The sequence below is a fragment of the Glossina fuscipes genome, unplaced genomic scaffold (assembly GCF_014805625.2).
Source record: "Glossina fuscipes isolate IAEA_lab_2018 unplaced genomic scaffold, Yale_Gfus_2 2, whole genome shotgun sequence".
Classification (NCBI taxonomy): Eukaryota; Metazoa; Arthropoda; class Insecta; order Diptera; family Glossinidae; genus Glossina; species Glossina fuscipes.
In genome coordinates, this window is record NW_023998416.1 from 1,352,753 (window position 1) to 1,376,280 (window position 23,528).

General features: G+C 32.3%; 1 protein-coding gene across 4 annotated transcripts in view; it reads right to left on the minus strand.

Annotated features, from left to right (window-relative positions):
* LOC119633484 overlaps positions 1–13,293 on the minus strand; it is a 51,376-nt gene extending 38,083 nt beyond the window's left edge. Inside the window, exons 1-3 of one of the 4 annotated variants that reach the window (XM_038027062.1) lie at positions 13,249–13,282; positions 12,844–13,038; positions 12,381–12,628 (exon numbers count right to left, since the gene is read on the minus strand). The gene's annotated coding sequence lies outside the window, so the exon portion shown is untranslated. Of the gene's footprint in view, positions 1–12,380; positions 12,629–12,843; positions 13,068–13,248 lie in introns of those variants that run through there. The other 3 variants (XM_038027064.1, XM_038027065.1, XM_038027061.1) reach the window with 3 other exon arrangements.
* Positions 13,294–23,528: the final 10,235 nt, after the last annotated feature.

The window sequence follows — 23,528 nt, forward strand, 5'->3', positions numbered from 1 at the left end:
CCGAAAGTAAGCTATACGGATCTGATTTTTAATCGGCATTGAATTCTGAATCCATTTAAGTATGTTATTCTGTCCAGCTGAAGCTATCTCCTTCAAATTCAACTGAAACATTGGAATTTCGCGCACGCAAGCTCTTATTGAAAGTGGTTTAAATCCGTTCACGGAATAAGATGAGAAAACTCTCTCGTTTTCCAAAAGAAATAAAAAATTGGTTTTGTGCTTATTACTCTCCAACTATAGCAGATAAACCTAAAAAAATTGAACGTCTATTCCATGGGAAAATGTTGTGTAGTGTCTGTACAGAAATAAAAAAGAAAGGGCCACGCCCAGCCAATATTATAGTGTATTAAGTTTTCCCTTGCTTGTCAAAATCTTTATAACCCACAGAAACTCTTTATTACTTCGAAAACCCCAAAAACTATATGTATTCTTGACTATTTTTAAGTTCGAAATGCATTTGAGCATGTCCGTCTGTTAATTTATCCATCCATTGTCGATCTATCCAACTGCATAGTATCTGTGGTGAACATTATCCCGCTCGTAAAAGTGAAGACTTTGCCAAAGAATATTAAAATGCCGCAAATCGGTCAAAAGACACTTCCCACTGTGCAACAATAATTACAACAATGTCCTTTCTGTGGTTTTGACTCGGTACTTATACACACGATATAAATTGTAACTTTTTTTCGAAAAAATACGCCCACCTAATATTATAGAGTATGAAAGTTTCTTTTTCCCTTCCACTATTTTTTAAAAGAACGGCGATGGGTACAAAACCCTTACTTGTTTAATTTATTTAATTTACTTAAAAAAATTATTGTTTGTTTTCAACATTAGTACGTCTATTTTAAGAACCGCAAGGCTAGATAAGCCATATATATTGGTACCGAAATCTTACATAACATAAATAGATGCCTTCGGTGAGCACATGATTTAAGGAACCAACTTAGTCTCAATTGCCTGAATGTTTTCTAAACGAACCCTTCAAACTTTTAGAAATTTTTGCTTACAGCATTACATTTTTCCTTACGATGCATTAATTTTCATGTCATGTCATAGGAAGAAGAAAATATGTAAGCGAAGATATTTATGATATACTAGCGTTTTCCCATATGACAGTATGTCTTAAAATAAATAGAGGAATTCTTTCACAAAGACAACGTGATAGCTCTAGCAAACCAATTTTGTGTTTATTTTTATTTTAGGTTATCTTCAGTACATCTGCAAACAGACGATAACTGATGAAAATCTAATCTTTTTCAAAAGTCATTTTAAAAAAGCAGAGTCGGCTTGAATTTTATTTCCTGAACAGGCCTCAACGATTCGCGGCAATGGAATCAAAAAACTTTAATTTATTGAGAAAATCGTTCTATGCTCACTCACCATGAACGTGGGCATAAAGTTTCAAGCGTCAAGTTTGAAGCATCCAGCGGTCTTGGGTTGTACTAGCGAATCGTATTAAAAATGTTTTTAAAATATTCACAAAATAGTTCAGTTATGGTATGACATAAGACCGATATAGCGAAGGAATGGATTTTTTTCGCCAACTGGCTAGTAGCAGGTACTTTTCTGCTCTTCAATTTCTCCTTCAAGTTCTCTAAACCTAGTCAGTTTTAAACCTCCTAATAAGTAATACGTGGTCCGGAGTATAGTAACAGTAATGCTTTGCTAACATTGTGCTTTAGCGGAGCCTAACATTCTTTTATTGAACCAAACAGCAAAACAACTGAGTCGAGAATATTGAAAAATTCACTTTAAGCCTGGTGCTGTTTCTTCTTCTTCTTCTTCTTTTTTGTTTTTATTAGCCTAAGCAGCTTAACAACTATGATTCACCACTTATTAATTTGAAAAATATGAAATGCTTGGTTTTTACAACGAACAGGTTCACATTATTTTGCGGTTAGTAATTGATTATTATCAGTCAGAGTTTTTTTTACGAAAAAAATATTCATTGGAAATTTGAATATAAGCATTTTGCTTTAAACAGCTTAGCAATATTCGAACAATTGTCTTTTGAATTGTGAAATGAAAGGAAACGTTTGAGAAGAAGACGTCTGTCTAAAAGGCAAAGTTTTTAAAAAGAAGTTATTATGGCTTCTTAAAATATCAGGAAATCAACTATCAAGTTATATGTAAAAAATATTCAGGTTTTCTACCACAATTCTTGTGAAAATGAAAATTCAATCATATGCAAAAGACTTGAATAGATCAACTATCCTAAATCTCTAATAACTTAATCAATCTTAATCTTATGGAATTTGAGACGAAAAATGCCTAAAAATGATGTCTAGCTTAGATTGAATATTTTTCTAGTTATTTTTTTTTTACCACTTTCTGTTGCTTTAAATAAAACAATTTCTAAACTATTACCTAATATAAATGGATATAAAAAAAAAAAAAACGAACTACGTGAAATGCATATAAGTGCGCTATCTCAGTGTATTAACTTAAACGTTAGTACGCAAACAAGCAATGCTCCTCGCACAAGAAAAAAAATGATAATTTTTAAGCCCATGCTTAACCAAATCAAAAAGTAACATATACATAACACATACATACACATAATGGAATAATACTTAATAAATAAAAAATGAGATGAAAAGAAACGATGAGATAATCTTTGTTAATTGTGGGTGACCTTGCCTGAAGGTCTTAAATGGGGAAAGTTAAAAAAGTCAAACATTTGCAAACACACAAAAAAACATATGTAGCAATCACATCTCTAAAGTGAACAGATTCGTCCATGTCATTTGTTTTATGTGTCTCTGCACCCGCTTGACTCCCTGCCCAACTCATGATGCAAAATACGATAAAAAATGCGTCTGAAGCCGAATGTTCTCGTTTTAGACCAGTTTAGATGTAGTCATTATCGTCATTCCATCATTCAGATGTGCATGTTTTAGTAAAGGTTTCATATATCTACATAGGCCTCATATATCTATATATAGGCTGTGAGCCCTGAGTTGTTCACTTCTATTTTTATAGCGCTCCCATATCAAGCGCAATATAAACATTCTCATCCTCCCATCTTGATCGTAATTCACGCTCATGAAAAATTTACATTAAATTACGCCATCAAAAATCGTAGCTCTGACAAGTTCACATAAGATCAGTAATTATTTTACTAACAACGTAACAATCGTTCATTTGCACAGGAGAGCCACTAATTAGTAGTTTACATGTGTTCTTTATACGTAAGAGATTAAATGACACCCTCCCCTTATATTGCTTAATAAATCCATTAGTAATAAAAATTTTAAAAGATAAGCTACAAAAACACATACTAAATGTATTAATTAAGAGCATTTCATTTTAATTATGTTCACTTATTGTTCTTCATTTAGCTGCTGTATGAAAAGTTTTACTTCATAGCCACTTGAATATATTTTTATAAATTTTACTTATAAAAGCTGATAAATGAAAAACTTAATGATTCATATTTTTAAATAGAATGAATATCTATCTGAATGATACCGGCTTGTACGTATGCAAACATTTCAATATTTAAATGAAATTTTATCGAAAACAACAAAATTACTTTCGTCTTTGTACGAAATTTCACTATCCGTCATTACCTGGAATAGTATATATATATATATATATATATGTATAATATTAAGTCATAACAATAGTGATAGAAAACTAGTAAGACTTTTGCATTCAAAACGTACCAGGGTATGCGTCGATCTTGCCTGAGATTAGGGCGTTCGCAGTTTCGAAAATAAGCATAGAAGGTTGACCTTTAGCATCAATGTTTTCAGGTCATCTAAAACTGAGCCTATAGTAGGAAAAGACTTATGATTCAGAATTCACATTAGATGTTCAATTAAAAATTGTTAAATAATACTACGATCAAATGGTAGGAAAACCTTTTCTTTTAAATTATGCCGTAAGCTTTTCTTTCCCGATCTGTGAGCACCCCAACTGACAGCTTGATCAAATTTCATTAAAAAAACGCGATTTCGATTCGATTTTAATTGTTCTATATAATCAAACGATAACGGAGAAATGAGACAAAAGCGGTTTCTTGAGTTTCGAGAATAATCAGAAGATGCAGAAACGATGCGAGTAAAATTGCTTTAGAAAAAGTCTCGGCAAGGCAAACGTAAAAACGTACAATTGCTTGCCTGAACGTCACTCGAAATGATCCAAAGTACACCGATAATATTCCTAATTAACTTTTTCATGCTGCTTAACGAAAAAACTTTCGATGACAAACATACATACCCTATACCGCATCATATTTACCGCATTAGTTTAAAATTATATTATACACAATCCGCCTGAGTAGCCGAAGGGGAGGAATCTCGACTAGCAAGTCAATGGTCGTGGGTTCAAATCTCAAGTGCGGTAGAGTTTTTAATAAAAAGCCGATAGCCTTAGATGCTAGTGCTTTTAAGAGTTTAGTCTTAGAATTTATTTCTCTGGCGAAATTAATAATAATAATAATAATAATATATTATACACAGGTGTGTGTACACAGTGTAGTTTTGCAAATACATACTAAATTTTGAGATCATCACTGTTGGTGATGATTTTGTTAAATGTGCATAGAACTATAGACTAATTGACTGAACTATAGATAATAATGTTATGATAAGCAAAACATTTAAGAGCAAATTTATTTTTTAGGTCGTAGGCCTTATTAATCTGACGGACGGACGGACGGACAGACACGGTCTAAACGATTCCGGCATCACACTGATTCAGATTATATGTATTTAACGAGGCATTACTTCGATGTGTATTTCTATGCATGACAAATGCAGGATATATTTAATGCATGCCTTTATTCACAGAGGATGCCTTATAATACCGCATCACTTATATATCCTGCAAATTTTCTTCAATTGACAAATATTTCCTACTGAAGAAACAAATTACGCTTAACGATAGCGCTTACATCTAGAGGCAAAAAAGCGAACAAAGTCTCGGAATAAATAGAAAATTTTATTACATTTTTATTTCTTAAGAGAGATCTGCTAAAGAAATTGATGTTGCCTCTGCCATAAAGTTTAACTAGAATTGTCTAAGAATTTGATTTGAAAATCGTCTCAGTCACTTCACTAATATCTCCTCAGTATATAACGTTAAGCGAATAGATGGTACTGGATGGCGGACGCCTTAAAGTGCATATTGCTTAGTGATTTTCATTTAACTTAGTATTAAAAGTTTACAAGTTTTACTTTACTGACCTCGTTTAAAGGGTTTATTAAACCTCGAAGGCATTTAGTTTATGCTGCCGTTCTCTAAAGCATAAGGAAACCATTGTTTGTATATTGTGCTCGGTAGCCGACAAAATTTATAAACAAACTAATTGCCTACAAGCAATTGTTTATTATAGGAGCATGTATACATACAATAACCAACACCCTTTTATTGTGGTCTGCATTTACGTCATTGTCACGAACAATGTAAGCAAACAACAAGCCTTTACCTATCTGCATTATAGATATATCAAAGAGATATTCTCTTTACGCAAAGGGCTAAGAAAAGAATCCTAACACTATTATGAAACGATTACAGGTGCTATTGTTACATAGTCACACACTGCTCCCGTATTTCCTGTAACCAAACAATTCCTCGCTTGTCGTTCAAGCAACAACCAATTGAAAATACAAAAATAAACCATAAAAAATATCTATCCTTAGTTTGCAGTTTACTAAGACTTTCATTTTCCATTATGGATTATCTTTCGTATCTATGGAAATAATTTATTTAATTTTTTTCTTTTTTCTTTTTTCATTCCTTTTGTTTTTCATACCATTTTAATAAGGCCGGATTTGTTGCCGGTCAACTTGATCTGCAGTATAGTATGCGTGTGCGTAAGTCTTTCCAAAGAGAATAATGATTTTATATAAACGAAAACTAAACAATAAAAAATTAGTTTATTTAGTTTGTCGCATCGTCTGTAACTAAAAGTCTTCGTTGTTCGTAGACTAAAACTTATCTAATAAAGCAAAACGCAGAAGAACAGTAGAAAGTTCTAGACCCATATTCATGCTTGACTTTACTGAAAGAAACACCAAACGCGCTTATCTTGCATTATTAATCGATTTAAAAATCGTAACGAATGATTTCAGTTTATGTTCAGATCCGCCTAAGTGGCCGAGTAGGCAAAAGATCTCGACTAATAACTCAATGGTCATGGCTTCAAATCTCAAGTGCGGCAGAGCTTTTAATGAGACGATAGCCTTAGACTCTGGTTCTTTAAGATTTTTCTGATTAAATCAATTCTAATACTAACAATAATAATAATAGATTTAGTTAATTGAAATATATTTTTGCTTCAAATGTTCAGTAACGACAGCGAGAGTTTAGAGCAGGGTGGGCAGGGTTTAGCTTAGCAGATTGCGAAAGTGTTCCTTAGCTGTGAAACATCAGAGACTGATTGAGACTATAATAGATAGGCGGGAAGAGATGCTGTAAAAGTCACATCTACAATCGCTATGCTCTTTGAATCTTGTAATATCTTGTATATATGTATTACGCACAATTGGTGTAATTGAAGAAAATTGTAAAAAAAATATTGCCCGGAATCCCCGCATACCTACGTTCCGCATGTCTGTTCAATACTCGGTAGCTTGCACAAAGATCAGCGTATGATATGCGCTCTTACTTCGCTTGTATTAAGTTATAGAAATAGAGAGGTAAAGAGAGAGAGAGAGAGAGAGAGAGAGAGACAGAGAAATATTAGCACATTTTTCTGCTATTCATCGTATGCCAGAGAATCCAAGATTTTGCTTTAAGTTAATTTTATTTTTAGTCTTTTTTTTTTTTTGTTTTGTATGACACTCCTTAAGACACAAAAAAAGGGGTTAATAAAAGTTATTTTTCAATATGAAATAAATTGTAAAACATATTCTAAGTAAGGGTAATGGAAATAATCGAAAACCGAAGTAAAAATAATAATAAATAAGATTGCTTCTGCCCAAGCTGTATTTTATGGTCTTTTGTTTATTTTGATTAAAACTCTTACAAAAGCACAGCATCATCTAAATGAAATTTTCCCAAATCTAGCCTCAATCTTAATTTTACAATTTAATTCTATGTGAGCAAATTTTATTTGCTCCAATGAAGATTTCTAATAATTTCTAATATTTAATGAAATTTCGAAATTATTCAATTACAGTTCAACAAATTTCTATAATTAGTAATGAATTTATATCCTCTTTGTCACTTTCAGCCCTTCGTTATAATCATATCTGATTTCTCATATTAATGATTATATTTTTAGTTATAATTTATAGATTGTTTAGTGTAGTTTACGGTCATCTGAATTTTTGTGAAAATTATTTGAAATTTATGAAAATATTAATGAAATATATCTATTTGTTAATTATGCAATTCTGAACAATTAAATTAAGAAATAATTGGTAAAATATTAATATTTCTTTTTTAATTACAGACTGAAAATATTTATGTTTGCTAATTTTGCTAATACTAGGTAAGTAAAAGTATATTTACTGACCTTTATAAAGACGTGGATGAAAGCAGGATAAACTGCATAGTGAAAGAAAGAACAATAACTCGAGCATGTTATGTGCAAAATTCAATGTATTAGTTTGGGGAAAAAGAAATCCATTATTTTTTCGGTAGATGACTGCACTGATAGATTTCTCGTAAAGTATCGATCAAACAATTTCATATTTATGCTCGTTGGAAAGGTGACATTTCGCAGTAAAAAAAATTCTCTTGCTGTTTTTTGTTAGGTGCATTCAGTTTTCAGTTACAGCGTGTTAAAAATGGAAGTGAACAAAGAGAAAATTCGGTACATTTTACAGTTTTTCTTTGACAAAGGCGAAAATGCCAGCCAGGCGGCTAAAATTATGTGCAATTTTGGTTTCGTAGATTCCGTTCAGGAATTTTTGATGTTAAAAATGCACCTCGCACAGGTAGGCCGGTCGTCGAAAATGTCGATAAAATCGGAGAAATGATCGAAGTTGACCGGCATGTTAGCAGTCGTAACATCGCCCAGGAGTTAAAAATCGACCATAAAACAGTTTTAAACCATTTACACAAAGCTGGATTCAAAGAGAAGCTCGATGTTTCGGTGCCACACCAATTAACAGAAAAAAACATGATGGATCGAATTTCCATCTGCGAAGCCTTGGCCAAACGGAATGAGGTAGACCCATTTCTTAAACAGATGGTGACTGGAGATGAGAAATGGATCACATACGATAACCCTGTGCGAAAACGATCGTGGTCAAAGAGCGGTGAAGCACCTCAAACGGTGGTCAAACCAGGACTAACGGCCAGGAAGGTTTTGCTATGCATTTGGTGGGACTGGAAGGAGATTATTTATTATGAGCTGCTTCCATATGGCCAAACGCTAAATTCTAATCTCTACTGTCAACAACTGGACCGTTTGAAGATAGCGATTGACCAGAAACGGCCAGAATTGGCTAACAGGAGAGGTGTCGTGTTCCACCAGGACAACGCTAGGCCACACACATCTACAGTGACTCGCCAGAAACTTCGGGAACTTGGCACCAAGCGATTATCATCTTTTTCTTGCATTGCAAAATTTCTTTAATGATAAAAAATTGGAATCTAGGGAGGATTGTGAAAATCGACTACTAGAGTTTTTTGCAAATAGGGACCTGGACTTCTATGAGAGAAACATTTTGAAGTTACCTTTAAAATGGCAACCAATCATACAACAAAATGGTGCATATTTGACCCAAATCGGACAATCCGAAGCATGTTAAATAAAGTCCTGAAGTTCATATTAAAATAATGGATTTCTTTTTCCCCAAGCTAATATAACTTATGCCCGATTTTAACGCAAAAATCCGTTCATAATATAAAAGCAAAACAATTTAGGAACCCTTTTAAACCATTTAAAGTCTAAAATTTTTTTTAGAAGTTTAGCGACATAAACGGGACCTTTAGGGAAAAAAACACTACAGTATTACCCATTATTTCATGCCTCGATTGCCGGCTTCACTTGCCCATCATGTCAATGAACTGTGCGTGATAACTTGAATTTACTCTCTTATCAGCTAATTCAATATGCTATATATCTTGGGTTGGCTAATAAGTGGAATACGAATAAGTTTACGCAATGGCTTTGGCAGTGGCTACGGTTTTAGTTACTGTTTAAATTAGTCGATTATAGCGAAAATTTATCGGTACCCTGCTTATATATGCAGGTCACTAGCGATTTTCCTAAGACATAGCGATACTTTATAACCAATTTGCAAGCTATAACTGATCCATGGGAAAGCGTTACACATAACATATTTCATGTCGCTTTGAATAGTTCGAATCCTATGCCAAAGACGTGTCATATGTGGGAAGAGTTACGTTTTCTGCTCAATTCGAATGTTAGCTTTGATGAATCGTTACAGGTGATGAGCAATGGTTGGTCCAAGAGCAAATACCAATAACGTAGATATGAGCGCATCACTATCAAAGACGATAAAGCTAAGTATGTGGCATATTACCTTCAAGAGGGTTAGCTGAGCGTAGTGCTGACCACCATTGGGTACTTCTATCAATAACGATTTACACTGTCACACTTGTGCATAAAGAATAAAACGACTGCAAGGTCATATAATATTTTTTCAGCGTAACGTTGTTCGGCCTCATATTAAAAAATTCAAGCGGGAAGCGTTAACAGCAATGGTAAAGTACATTCTACGTCCCTGCTGTGCTTACGAAGCTGTTCTTCTTCTTCTGCTTTTAACTGATTACATAGTCTAATATATTTCCATGAAACATTTGAAAATTAACTAAATTGTTGGAAAATTAATGAGGTTTAATAACACATTGTTTGGAAATGTTTGGGAACCTCTGAACCTCTTTGCAAACGCTTGACTTGTCTTGAACAATTGATTAATGCTTTGACTTTGTTGCTATCAATCATTGCGAATCTCATTGACTCATTATCAAAATCATCAAAACGAAATTTGACAAACATTTGATTGATTTTCAAAGTAATAAAGTCAAAGCTCATGTATTCTCCCTAGATAAGACAAAAGTTGCATCTCGCTCATAAATTCGCCTATTATTACATAAATATTTTCTGTTTCAAAAATTAAGTAATAATATGTCCCCTATCGTCATTGCTTTTCTAACAACCTAATTTCTAATATTTTTTATGCATTTGGTTAATGCAAATTCAATAAAAAAATTTAATTTCCAATTTATTGAAAGCGTTTTCAATTGAATAAAGCAATTTATTGTATAAATATAATGAATTTAAATGAATGCATTGTTGTTATATATATTATGATATGATAAATAAAAATTATCTTTTTAAATATTATTTGACATGCAATGAGATAGGGGTGTGTCAGGGCCGATTGTTTTCGGATTATCGTTGAATGATTTATTTAAGTATAGAAATCTGTTGCGAAAATTTTGCGCCGATAATGGTTTGAATAAAAAAAATCGAATCGAATAAATTATTTCACTAATCCAAGTACATTTATTTTATAATATACCATTTTTTTGCTTATATTTCGTCTAAGACGATTTAACAATATGTGCCCGGCGACTTGTGCGATGGTCTCTCCATCTATCTACTTACTTGCCGTTCTAATTACTACATGGAACAAGTTCGAGGTAGAATGTTTAGATTATCACATATAGGCTAGACTGGCTTTTCTGCATCTAACTTGAAAATTAAGTATATATCGCTCTAAGATATATTGACAATTCTCTAAATCGTAATCAGATGCAATTTTTCTGCATACTTTTGTAACGCATTATTGTTAAGGTATTCATTGCAATATTATATAATAAATAAGCGAAAAAACATTTTTTCCTCGTTTACCACTTTCCATTAGGAATCTTACGATTACATATCACATTGCCGTAATTTACTCATCTGTTTTTGAACTAACTGTTGCTTTACAAACAATACGATGGGCATGAAAAAATTTTGATTTTGCTTAGTCTTTTCTTTATCATCGGAGGAGATATTTCAAGTTGATTTGTGTACAAAACGAGTGATGCAAATTCACTTCATATGCTTTTTATACTTATTAGCTCAAGTGCAGTAGGAAATTATAAATAAAATATTTCGGATCAAGTCAAACATAGCTCGATAACATATTGTATGCAAACACTCAAAAAGATTTATTACTAAATTCAAACGATTCAAAATAATCTTCTGAATTAATTTAGATATATATGTCCGTCCGTTAAATTGTTTTTGCTGAAGAATGAAGCCTGGAAAGTTCGAAAAAGGAATAAATCGGACCATTTCAACGACCGCTCACCCTATAGTCCTCCAGACTGCAAAAGTCGGTATAGGTAAAAAATTGTTGTAATGTTTCTCAATAAAAGTATTTGCAAAATAATATTTTGGCATATTATTTATTTTTGTTTATTTATCTATTTCAATTCAGAGTAATAAAGAAAACCTTGCCTTAAGAACAGCAATTCGAATGGAATTTTTTTTTAATTTTTAGGGACCAAATTATCAACACTAAGCAATTGCTGTAATCACTGTAAGTTATAGAATGCGTTGAGGCCTATGTATGGATTTCTAATTTTTTCTTGCTCCATATGAACTGCGTTTTTCCTATTTTCATAAATCTTTTTTTTTTTACTTTTAATTTAATTTAGTTAATTTCTATTAACATTTGCAAATTTATTATAAACAATCATTTCTAGGCTTGTAACACTAACACAAAGACAATTGACGCTTGCATAAATACGTAAATTTCAACCAATTTTCTCTTCCAAATTTGTTTATCAAATCTGCCAAAAAAAAAAAAACTGGTTTAACCGTTTTTTTTTTTTTTTATCGACAAGCATAACGTAAGAGCTTTTTGTGTTCAAGTTAAAGGCACATATTTGAATTTTATAGCAAGAGTCTATGGCTATGAAAAAACGGAAAAATTATTCTTTCGTATTAAAGCCAATATGAATAAGCAAGAAAGTTAAGTTCACTTTAAGGCTTAAGATTTTGATACTCATCAACTTAACTAAATTCAGTTGAAATAATTTCGTTGAACGTAGCTGTGACAGTTGGCCCATTTAGAGTACACATGGCTATGCTTGGAACTAATTCTACAATATATTTGCGCTAAGTTTCACATAAGTGCTTCTTAAGAACTTTAAGTTTCATGTTTTTTGGTAAAGAAGTCATCTACCATTCCATCAGTATATCTGTTGAAAGTTTTCGGATAAAATGTTATGTATTTTGTAACTGGAATTACGGACTGAAATGATTTTGAAACTTTACTTGTGACCCTCAGTGACTAATTCGCAATATTATTAATCAAGAATACATATAAATGATTGAAATTTAGGCGTGCACATCTAAGCGTTGCAAACGCAGAGATAAATCTAATAAACCTCCACCCTGTATACATGTAGAACTTATTGCAACAAAACAAAATTATGTGCATGCATTTTACCTTTACGGATACAGTTGCTGCTGCTGTTAGATGAAGAGATAGTTGAAAGTTTTAATCTATTATATAATCCCAAGAAAATGTGCTTACGCACGTTGCAACCGGTTGCTGCTGCTAAGGTGTAAAGAAAACTGCAATCCAAATTGTTTTGTTAGTGTATGCGTGTGCGTGTGCGTGCCCGTTTTAACGCTTATAAGAGATTACGTAATGAAAAATCAGCTTCAAAAGTTAAAAACAGTAATAGCTTGATACTGATAATGAACAATAACCGTTGATATTGATAATGAAAAAAAAAAAAAATAAAAAAATATTTTAATTGAAAAATATTTGCGGTTATAATGTTTTCACTATTTATTTTGATTTATATTTATTATCGTTTATAATTCCACAGCAATTTTGTTGTAAAATTTTTGTTTTATACACAGATTGATTTCCTGTGTTCTGTCGTCGCTTCGCCTAGCATTACCATAAATTATTTCAGCACGCAATGCTTGGTTATCAGTTAAACGCACAGGTGCACTAAACTAAACCCGGACTTTCAGTAAACATAAGCGCATGCACTCACTAATACAAATAGATGTACACGAGTAAAAGAATTTCTTTTATTCATATTCATAAGCTGCAACTAAGCGTTACTTAACAATTTAGTCATGCACTATGTCTTCACAAAAAAAAACATAAATAAATAAATAAATAAATAAATAAAAAAAAAATTCTTTTTTCATAACTTTCTGATTAGAAAAAATTAACATTTTAATTCATTATCAATTCATTTTCACATTTTCAATTAATTTTCATTTATAAGATTGTCAGAATATTTAAACAAACAAAAAAAAAAGAAGAGATGACAAAGAAAGAATCGCGTTTTTACCGTTGCAGTTAATCCGTCTAAGGTATCCAACAATTAGCAACTAAATGTTAGTACATTAAGATGGATCACTTGTACCTATAACGAGCGAGCGCGTACTCAAAACAAGCCATAATTTATAAATTATGCTCTCCGATGCACAGACAATCCTATATATTGTATCTGGTGAGCGTAAAACTCAATCGAACCGGCTGTTATTCTCTTTGTACGCTCTCTGTTTATTGAAAACGTTGGAGATTCCCACTCAATTTCAATGACCGGCTTTGCTGGCTATGCTTTATGTTGTCTGCTTTTTTTAAAAATTATGTGTAGGGGTTTTTAATCTATGCGCTCTAGTACGCTTCAGTTCAGTTACTGTTTCTGTCAATGTTGCTGCTTTTGTGTGGGCTCTGCACAAGAACATTTTTACTTACTTACATCCGCTCTTATAACTTAATTATTATGTTCAAATAATGCCATCCACACATAAACACACACACACACGCACACACACACACGCAATTAAACTAATGTCAACATAATCATTTTAAACTAGCTTAAATCATTCCTTCAAGTAAAGTCTAAATGTGTAGGAGAATGTGCTTTAATCCCATCAATCTATGGTTAAGTATTTCATGCTTTTCAACCAGTTCTTCTAATATTCTTTTTCCTCTTTATTTTGTTTTGATTTCGATTCTAATTTAAAATTAATAAAAGTAGTAAACGTGTAGAGAGATACAATACAAAAAATGCAATGCTGAAGATAAACAATAACAAGTTGTAAGGATACATGGCTAACCTATACAAAAAAAGGCATAAAGATGACACTTTTCGATGAAGTTTAGTTAGGGTACAAAAGAGCATTCGAAGCAGCTAAATACACAGCAGCTTCGAATCCCGATGGAATAAAATTTTATTTACCCTCTACTGAGAGCTGATATCATCTCGTTCGTAATACACGAAAATACTTACATACCATTTGTTGAAAAAGTTGAGGACATTTCTCAATGCATGCTTTAGATAGCACCAAAACTGTCATCAACATTTGATAGAAATTTATGCTTTTGTAAATTACGGCGTCCCCAGCAATTATTGTTGGAAATTGTTGTCGGCAAATTTTCAAACCGAGTTAATTTATTAAATAAAGAGTTTCTCTTAAATTCCTCTTAAAAAACATTAAATTGCTTGTTCAGATGCATTTAGAATAATGAAGAAAACATTGACAATGACACACACCAAGGTTTACAAACCAAAGACCACGAAATGCAGCAAGGACCGTCCGTTAGATCCATCGATTTAAATTTGTGCGTCCGTCTCTCTGTCTGATGCCCATGTATTTTTGTATTAGACATATAGGCCGCAATCTTTGAAGGATTTTTGCTATGCTGACATGTTTTGGGACGAAGTCGTATCCTATTGAAAGGGTACATACAAAAAAATTCCAGTTTTTAAAATTTCTTGGCAAAAATTGTTGCGACATAGTATGTCGGCATACCAAACGAATGTGAAAAATTTGAATCAGATGCCCCAATTTTTTCAATCCCTTTCCATACAATTGTTCTTAGGGAAAATAAAAATATGCTAAAGGGGTCAAAATGTTGTAGTTAGTTTATTACATAGCATTTACATAACAATAGGATTTAATTTGTTAAATAATAAAAGCATTTTCGCGTTATTATTAATTGCATCAAATTTAAACTATTTTGGTCAACTTTCAAGATCCTCCCCAGTAATAGAATTTCCATTAAAATACGCTTTTTTACAGAAACTAAGCACGATTTTTGCTACTTTATCACGCACATATGTAGAGAATTATTTAAGGGAACCGTGTGTACGGTGTTGGATTGTGGCGCTTGCCAGTTTATAATGTTTCTGCTTGTTTTTAAAATAAAAGTTTCTCTCATGTTATGAAGAATATGTTACATTCCTGATCACCACAACTTTCAGTGTAGATTGACAACTTCCAACTTGTGTATTCTCCAAGGTTTAGGGATATTTTATTACAATTCTGTGCGGAAACTATATGGAAAAATATACTTTTAATTTGCTATGGAAGGGAATACAATTTTTCTCCTTGTTGTCCTTGACCGATAGAATATGAAGCTTAGCTACGTCCATCGAGTAAGCCATTCGTTATCGGATATTTTACAGCAGTGCTTCAGCACTAATTGCGAATATTCTTAAGTTAAAGTCATAGATGAATTTTGGAAATACATATGATGGATATTTGCCCTACGAAAAGAAAATAGGTAACGTACCGAAATTAACAAAATAAAACAAAGACATTGCTAGATAAACCAAAAAATTTTTTTTTCATAACGAGCAATGAAAACATCGCACGACATTCATATGCAAGCTGAAGCACAGACTAAAAGACGCAATTGATATACGGTATATGAAATCGTGTTTTCCTAAACTGCAGATGACAGTTGGAAACTTTTATACAAATAAATGATTCTGAGTAAAAAAGTTAAACTCATCATGTGGCCGCTTCCTAATGGCGGATGATTTCTTCAGCTTGTTATAATTGTTTACGACGATGGCAAAAAAGACAACCTTATCATTAGATTCCCAAACTTTCATCTTTCAATGAATAAAGAGATGAAAAAACAGATTCCTATGCCCTTACTGGTCAAAGATTTATCTACCTCCGCATGTCTCCAACGAATACTTTGTATGAGGAAGAAGTTTACGATTATATGAGGAGGAAATCAATTTTGTACGTCAATATCCTATGTCTTAGCGATTTTAGGAAGCCAGAAATATATGGAGTGGTGGTAAACGAGATCCCTTCTAGCGCATTATCGATCAAAACTTGTCAGTGTACCGAATTCCGTCAAAGAATCTCAAAACATGCGAACTATAAATTGAAGACGGGAACAAGTGCTGCACGATATAAAAATAAATAAAAATTGTATAACGTTACGGATATTTTATGTATATTATGTATATTTTATGTATATGTATATGTGTTTTACATGAAATTTTAATAAAAAATTCTAAAAGTTTATAAAGGCTTTGCACATTGAATTCTATCATTCATTATTCAAAGAGTATCGCCTTCACACTTGCCCTTTGTTTTTTGTTTTCATGTATAATGCGTAAGAATTAAAAAATTATGATAAAACTAAGTTATGGCTCCATTCTCAATTTAATTAACGCTCAGGCTTATCAAACAAAAGCAATTACAATTTGACATTTGCTAGCGACAATTAATTTTTCTGTGTTTTTTTTTTTTCTCTCATTTTTTTTTATTATTTAAGTTTATTGGCCTCCACATGAGATCTAAATTAAACTGGTTAGGGTAAACAGAGAACTTTATATATAAATACAATATAAATGATGTCACAAAGGTTATGAATAATAAATGGATAACATATGAGAGAATAAATATGGAGGATAACTAAATGCAATAATGGAATTGGAAATATTAAAGTAAATGAAAAACTGCGTTATGAGGGGTGAATAAAAATTAAAAAAAAATATTTCATTGTTAAGCCTTTAATAGACTGCATGGACAAAGAAATGACGAAAGAAATAAAAGAGAACCTATATGTACTTGAAGCTGAGTCATTTAAAGCACATAATCTATTAAATTGTTTCATAAGATTGTAACGCAAAATATTCCCGTCTTTGTTAATGAAAAAAATTCTAAAATTAAGCAACAAGTTTGATTTACACTCGCTAATGTTAGGTTAAGGTTAATCAACTTGGGAATGGTGGAAAAAATGAAAATTTTCATTAAAAACTTGGCTGCGCAGACACACTTAACTTTTCAAACCTTATTTGGGAAATGATTTAAAATGCCCCGTTTGCGAAACAATAGCAGCAGCTTTACCAACCTGCTGATTTAAGCTTTTTTTCTCGTTCAAGATTTGGAGGATACCATCCATCTATTGAATATATACTTTAATCTTATCCGAATATAAGCGATTTAAGTGGTACCGATATCAAATAAAGTGAAGTATTTTTGGCTTGACTTTAAAAATTTAGGAGCTTGAGTGCGTCTTTCAACATTTCGAAAGAACATCGTATTATATTCTCAAAACGTCAAGCGTTGCCGATTCTTCTACATTGGCACTAACAAAGGGTAAGGGCTGTTCTTCACTCCAACCTTTTCTCTTCTGAGAGCACGATTTAGTTTCCCATTCACCATATAGCATTTGATATGTATTCCAATGCTGCCTCATCTCGTAGTGAAAGCGAACTAGTCACAGAAAATGCTGTCATTCGCATATTTTCTGCTGCGCACAGAAAGTCCTTGCTGAAGACCGGGGAGAGGAAAAGAGAATGGACAAAGTCTTGTACATTTCTCGAAAATTTTTACCATTATTTAAGAAATCGGGGGCGTTTGGTTTCCACGCCAGCTAATTGGCGAAGAAATGAGTTTTATGACTCAATAATTGTTCCCTAAAATTATTGAAAATTTCCAGAGATAACTTCTAAAGAAAGATTTCCGCATTAAACAAAACTCGTTTTTAAAATTCACGTAACCCTCTTGAAAGTGTAGCCTTAGCACAAGATGCAATCTTAGTGAGCAAAATAGAGCTGAGTAAGAAATATAATAAATTGGAAATATTTAAACGCACATAAGAAGCAAAGTTGAAAAGTTATTACATGTGGAAGACTTGAAACTGATTAAAGATCTGGTCTTTGATTATATAACCTTTTAAGATGATGTATGTCATAATTAATAATTTAGGTGTAAATATCTGCTTCTTTATGCACCTTCGAAGTTATTTCAATATTTTCATTAACGTAAGGGGACATTTAATTTCCTCAAAACATCTAAAATATGGTAATGAATACACGTAGGCATGTATGTAAAGTGCAGATGCCTAGATGAGAAGCAACCGGCACAGAGCTGATAGCGAAGAGTCAAAAGAACGAAGTAACGTTGCAGAGAAACACGAGTCACGAGAAATAAGAGTCAGTCGTGTAGCGGAAGTTCTCGAGTCAAGTTGGAATAGTGCACAGTCGTTAAGTAGAAGTCGTCGAGTCAAGTTGTAAAGTCGTGCAGTCTTTAAACCGTTTTCGGTTACTTGTACTAATTCTTTGTATATAGCCAAGCGTGAATTTGAATTAATTTACAATAAACATTAGTCTAATAAATTTAACTCTTATAATAAAGGTATTATTACTTTTTCTTATATACTTTACATGTATTAGATGAATCAGACGAACCCTGTTTGGTCAAAAATCTTTTCGTATTTATCTAGCTCTTCGAATTCTCAGCAGAAAGCTAAATCAACTCATTTTGATCGGCCTTTTTGGAAATCATCTTTGCATCACTAAGAGAGCTCTGTAAAAAAGTAATTTATATACATATATATAAGTACACATTTAATTTACACATGAAGTACATATACATATATGTTAACTTATGTTATTAAATGAAAATATTTATACGCTTTAATCTGGGGTAATAATGTTATTAAATTTCATTGTAGCTCAATTTCATGTATAAATAAATGCAACAATAAATAAAATGAAAAACCAATAAAAAATTTACCATTTATCCTTACCATCATATGTGGCATTTCTCCTACATTCATAAATGATTAAATTACCTTTGTTAAATGCAAATAACTTATACTTGGCACAAGCAGTTTTCGTACGTACAATTTTATTTTTTTTTTATTATTTATTTTATTTTATTTTCCGACCGAACTAATTGGTATATTGATTTCCACTATCTAAAATTGAAATATAATAAAAAGAAGCGCATGATTCGTTAGCGAATTGACGTAGTTGGTCTATGGCAAACATTAGTAATATTATGCTTGAACTCATCTTCTTTGAACTTTATATTCTGTATTTCAAATTCTGGTGAATTTTTATTGAAAGCGTAGTCGTCTTTTTCCAACTAATCTTTATGTTAACAGTTACCCGAAAGAGTGCATTTGGGTAAATTGTAACAAGATAGAACAACGTAATCGCCATTGTTAACTAATCAAACCTTGTTTTATTTAATTTTTTTTTTTTTTTGTTATAACAAACTTAATTAATAAAAATTTAAATATTTTTATTAAAAGAAATATTAAACCTATGTTTAAGTATTTCAACGTGAATCGACAATCAGATGTGTATTATGTGAAAGAAGTGCCTAAAGGCTTTGCTAGAATATCCACATTTGAAAGAAAAGTTTTTACATTATCATCAATGGCTTTCTACACCTTTCTTATTTAACCAAGCCAACATTATTTATATGGCAGTATGCAGCTGATCACCTCTTTATTCCCAGAAGCATGCGTAGGCGAAGGTGAATTGTGGTGGTGAATATTGTGGTTGATATTTAAAAATATTAACCGACCTTTGAGAGTGAAATTTGTGCTAATGCATGATTCAAAACTCAAAGTATCCGAGAGCGGCTGATTCGCTCTCATTCCAATTGGTTCAGAAATACTTTATTTTGATTCAGGACTAGTTTCTTCTTAACCGATTTACGCATGTCTCTCCAAATTATCTTTCCCTTCATTTAGCCACCTGTCTGCCTGAGTCCTGACCTTGTATTCTTGCCTTCAAACCAAAAACAACAAATATCAAAATAATCTGAAAAATTTTGTTACGCGAACATGTTTTTATCAAATAGCCAACGGTATTGAGATAGAACTGAATTGGATCAGTTTTGCGGGCAGCATTTTAAACAAATTGTTATATAAAAACGAAATTTTTCACTTTTAATAATGTCACGAAAAATTTGGCAAATCGCATATTGAATACTAAAATCGGCACAATATTTTGCTCGTCTTCCTACTTAAACGTTCTTAAAAAAAACATGAGTCTTCACAGGAAAACCAAATCTAATTTTTTTTTTTGTGATGTAAATTGATCCACAAAAGAAAGATTTGATATAAATGTTTACTATGATAAGCAAGGATTCTATGAACTCATTTTTCTGATCATTTCCAAAATATAAGTAAGCTTTGGCAACAAAGTATTATTTTTCGTATTTTATGACGAAAATAAGGCCTTTGAAAATAAATTCACTTTACTTAGTTTGGATCACATCGTTTTACTTTTTAGGTCTGCAGACATAAAAGAGTTGTTCAAGAGTTAAAGGGAAATAGGGGGTCGGCTTAGCCCAGCAATAACTTTACAACCTGTTTTATTCTTAATACTGCTACTACTACTACTACTACTTTCATTACATTCCTTTCCGCATGATTAGCCGAGTAGGTAAGCCTCGGGCCTACAATGTGTACGTTCGTGGGTTCAAATCTCAATGCAATGCAGTTCGCTTTGGTCATAGTTATAGTGAATGCTTTAGTCGGTAAAAGCATAGCACTTACCGCTTGGGCACAGACGCATTACGCTACGGCCATCGCCTCCCTATATCTTTCTTTATCTTTCCTCTCTCTATTCTTACAGTCACAGTGTCACATGAACAGAGGACATTTGCTGAATAATTGGTCTTATAATAAAAGAAAGCAAGACTACTTTTACTACTTTCCTTTGAATAAGTTTTTTATTTTTTTTTATTTTATTATTTATCGGTAACTTTTCCATATTCAATTTTATTTTTAATTTTCTTTTTTACTTCATATCAATTAACTTCGACCATCGAGCGATGATCATTTTTTTTATTCGCACATGTAAATAATGTGTTATTCGATAATAAATCACGTCATCATATATTTAATTTATATATATATAAATTATCGGTGATTTATAAAATTGTGTGGTTTTTCTAATCAACCAACTCATATATTCATATACACTTGTATACATAGATAGCATAATAAAAAGTCTGCGGTATAAATAAATATGCTATTGCTTCGGTTGTAGTAAATAAAGGGTTTATGGTTATGTCGTTGGTCTCTAACTGAAAGTGGACAACGAAAATGCGAAAATGAGTCCAAATATTCTGAAAAAGACAGAAAAACCGCAATGGGAATCTATTTGTAATATAAGAAGGATTTCCATTAATGAAAGCAGGATATTTATCATGGAAAAAAGAAACAAGTTACGAGTCCAAATAATCACGAAACAGCTAAAAAAATTTCTTGACTGTCAAGGCCACGTGCAGATGGCCTATAAATTTCAGTTTTTGTAATTTCTCAAAAAATTTTCGAATCCTTCTCTGCTCTACAAAATTCTTCGTATTTCAAAATTATTTCGACTTTTATGTCCTTTATCAGCTGTAGTACATGTTTCCATGTGTCGAAGAGGGGTTAAATCAATTTTTAAATATATCATCTATACCCATGTAAACCACCTTCCAAAAATAAACCCTCGTATGGCAGCAATATCTAGTTTTTAGTTTTTTTTAAGAAAAACTGATAATAAGACGACGGTGTTTAAAATTTACTACAGTAAGTGCAGAATAAGCGAATTAGGTTTTCAGATCATTCCTCGCATACGAGTTCTTATTGATAGTAAATCTATAAGTTGAAATTTTTGACTTTTCATACCGAAGATGTAGGAAAAATTTTATAAGTTAATGCGACTTAGGGTATTTAATATTCGTTCTTGCCTGACGAGAAGGTCTTGATTTGTTTAGATTATTTGTAAACATGTTCGTAGCGAATCATGCTAATTTTCAAAGGTATTCCGCGGACTCTTATAACATTTGCACATGCATTAAGTCTCAGTTTTCTTTATAGAAACCCTTGACGACTTGCAAGTTTTGTATCAGAGACAAACAAAGAGTTAAGACAATTTAGAATCGTACTATTTAATCTACAGTGACCGTGGAGAATGTCTCGGGTTGTTTCAAAAATAACGGCATTACAAAGTCACTATAGTTTTAGCTGTCGCTGACGGGTGTAAAAATTAAGAAAGCAGCAGAAAGGTGCGCTTGACAACAGTCGATTTTCCACTTGAAGAGCGGCACGTCTTTTCTTTCCTTTTCTCAATAACACATTCAAGAGCACGTCTAACAAAATACATGCATGCACGCGTATGTGCATTTGCAGGTCTTTTATTTTATTATATGAATCGTACGTAGACATGCACACACATATACACACACACGCACACAGATGTTCACTAACGAAACGTAAAAAATGTTTACAATGTCCAAGACTAAGGCTGTTGTTTTAAAGCAATTGAAGTAAAAAAACAACGACGAGATACGTTAACATAAAAGAAAGGGGGAAAAAACGAAAACCGTAAAATATGCAGAAAATTGAAGCGAAACACTTGAGATGCTCACATAAAAAGCAAACAACAAAGCCAAAATATAATTAAAAATTTACTCATAAAGAAAAGACAGGCGCACATCATCATGCTCCAGATAACGTAAACATCTCTTAGGTACGATATAAAAAAGCCTTACTCAGTTATTCAGTCAGTAGAGCAAACCAGACGTCTGCGTTAACCCATCCATATACGTGCGTACAGATGAATCCAACAATTCAACTCATACATCATCAATTAGCACATAATAAGAAAGAGAAAGGAAGATAAAAATATGAAAGGAACATACATGTCTACACTAATAAATGATGAACTACAGAAACTCTTATCCAATATAAAACCATGGTAGATGGTGCAATATTTTGCATAGTTTATGATATCACACATATAAGCAACAACAATTCGGTTTTTTTCTGCTCATAACTACAAAAAAGGGGCTTTATTAACTATGTTGTACGGTTTGTAACAAAACCCGAAATGTACCAGTATTTCAAGCAACTGAATCCAATTAGCCATGCCTACCCATTTAAGCAGTTACTACTCATTTTCTTTTCGTGGAATTTTGAAATTCTTTCCGAATCAATTGAACTTCAAAAATAACAATAAGAAGCATTGACTTAAGATGGCTTGAAGTCTTTATAACTTTCTTCTCAATCATCTGAAATTATTTGAAATGCGCATCTACTTGTGAAAATTCACGATTTTTAATGAACATATCTTTGATAGTATGATTACCCAAGTGTAGTATAACTTCGTTACTGTGTTTCACTCAATACTAAAGAAACTTTAATTTGAAACTAAGCAAAAAGCATAATAAATTGTAAAGTGCTTTTCTTTAATTCTTCAGATCTGTGCATGATTGTAGCGGTAAAGTTTCATCGTACATCCCGCGTAGAATAAAGAGCGCAACAGAGGCATTTATGAGGTACTCGCGCGGCTGCTACCATCTTCACATCAAAATGCTGTACTTTTCGTATATGTATCTATAGATCTAAGTTAAACATTAATCTCAGAAATTTAACGCAAACATATCTAAATAATAAAAACTATAAACATTTAACTCTTACTAAGGTCAAACGCACACACAATATGCGAAGCAAGACTTTTTAGCAGAGAATTTCAAATTGTGCAAACATCTCTGAAATTGTGTCGGACTTGTTTAA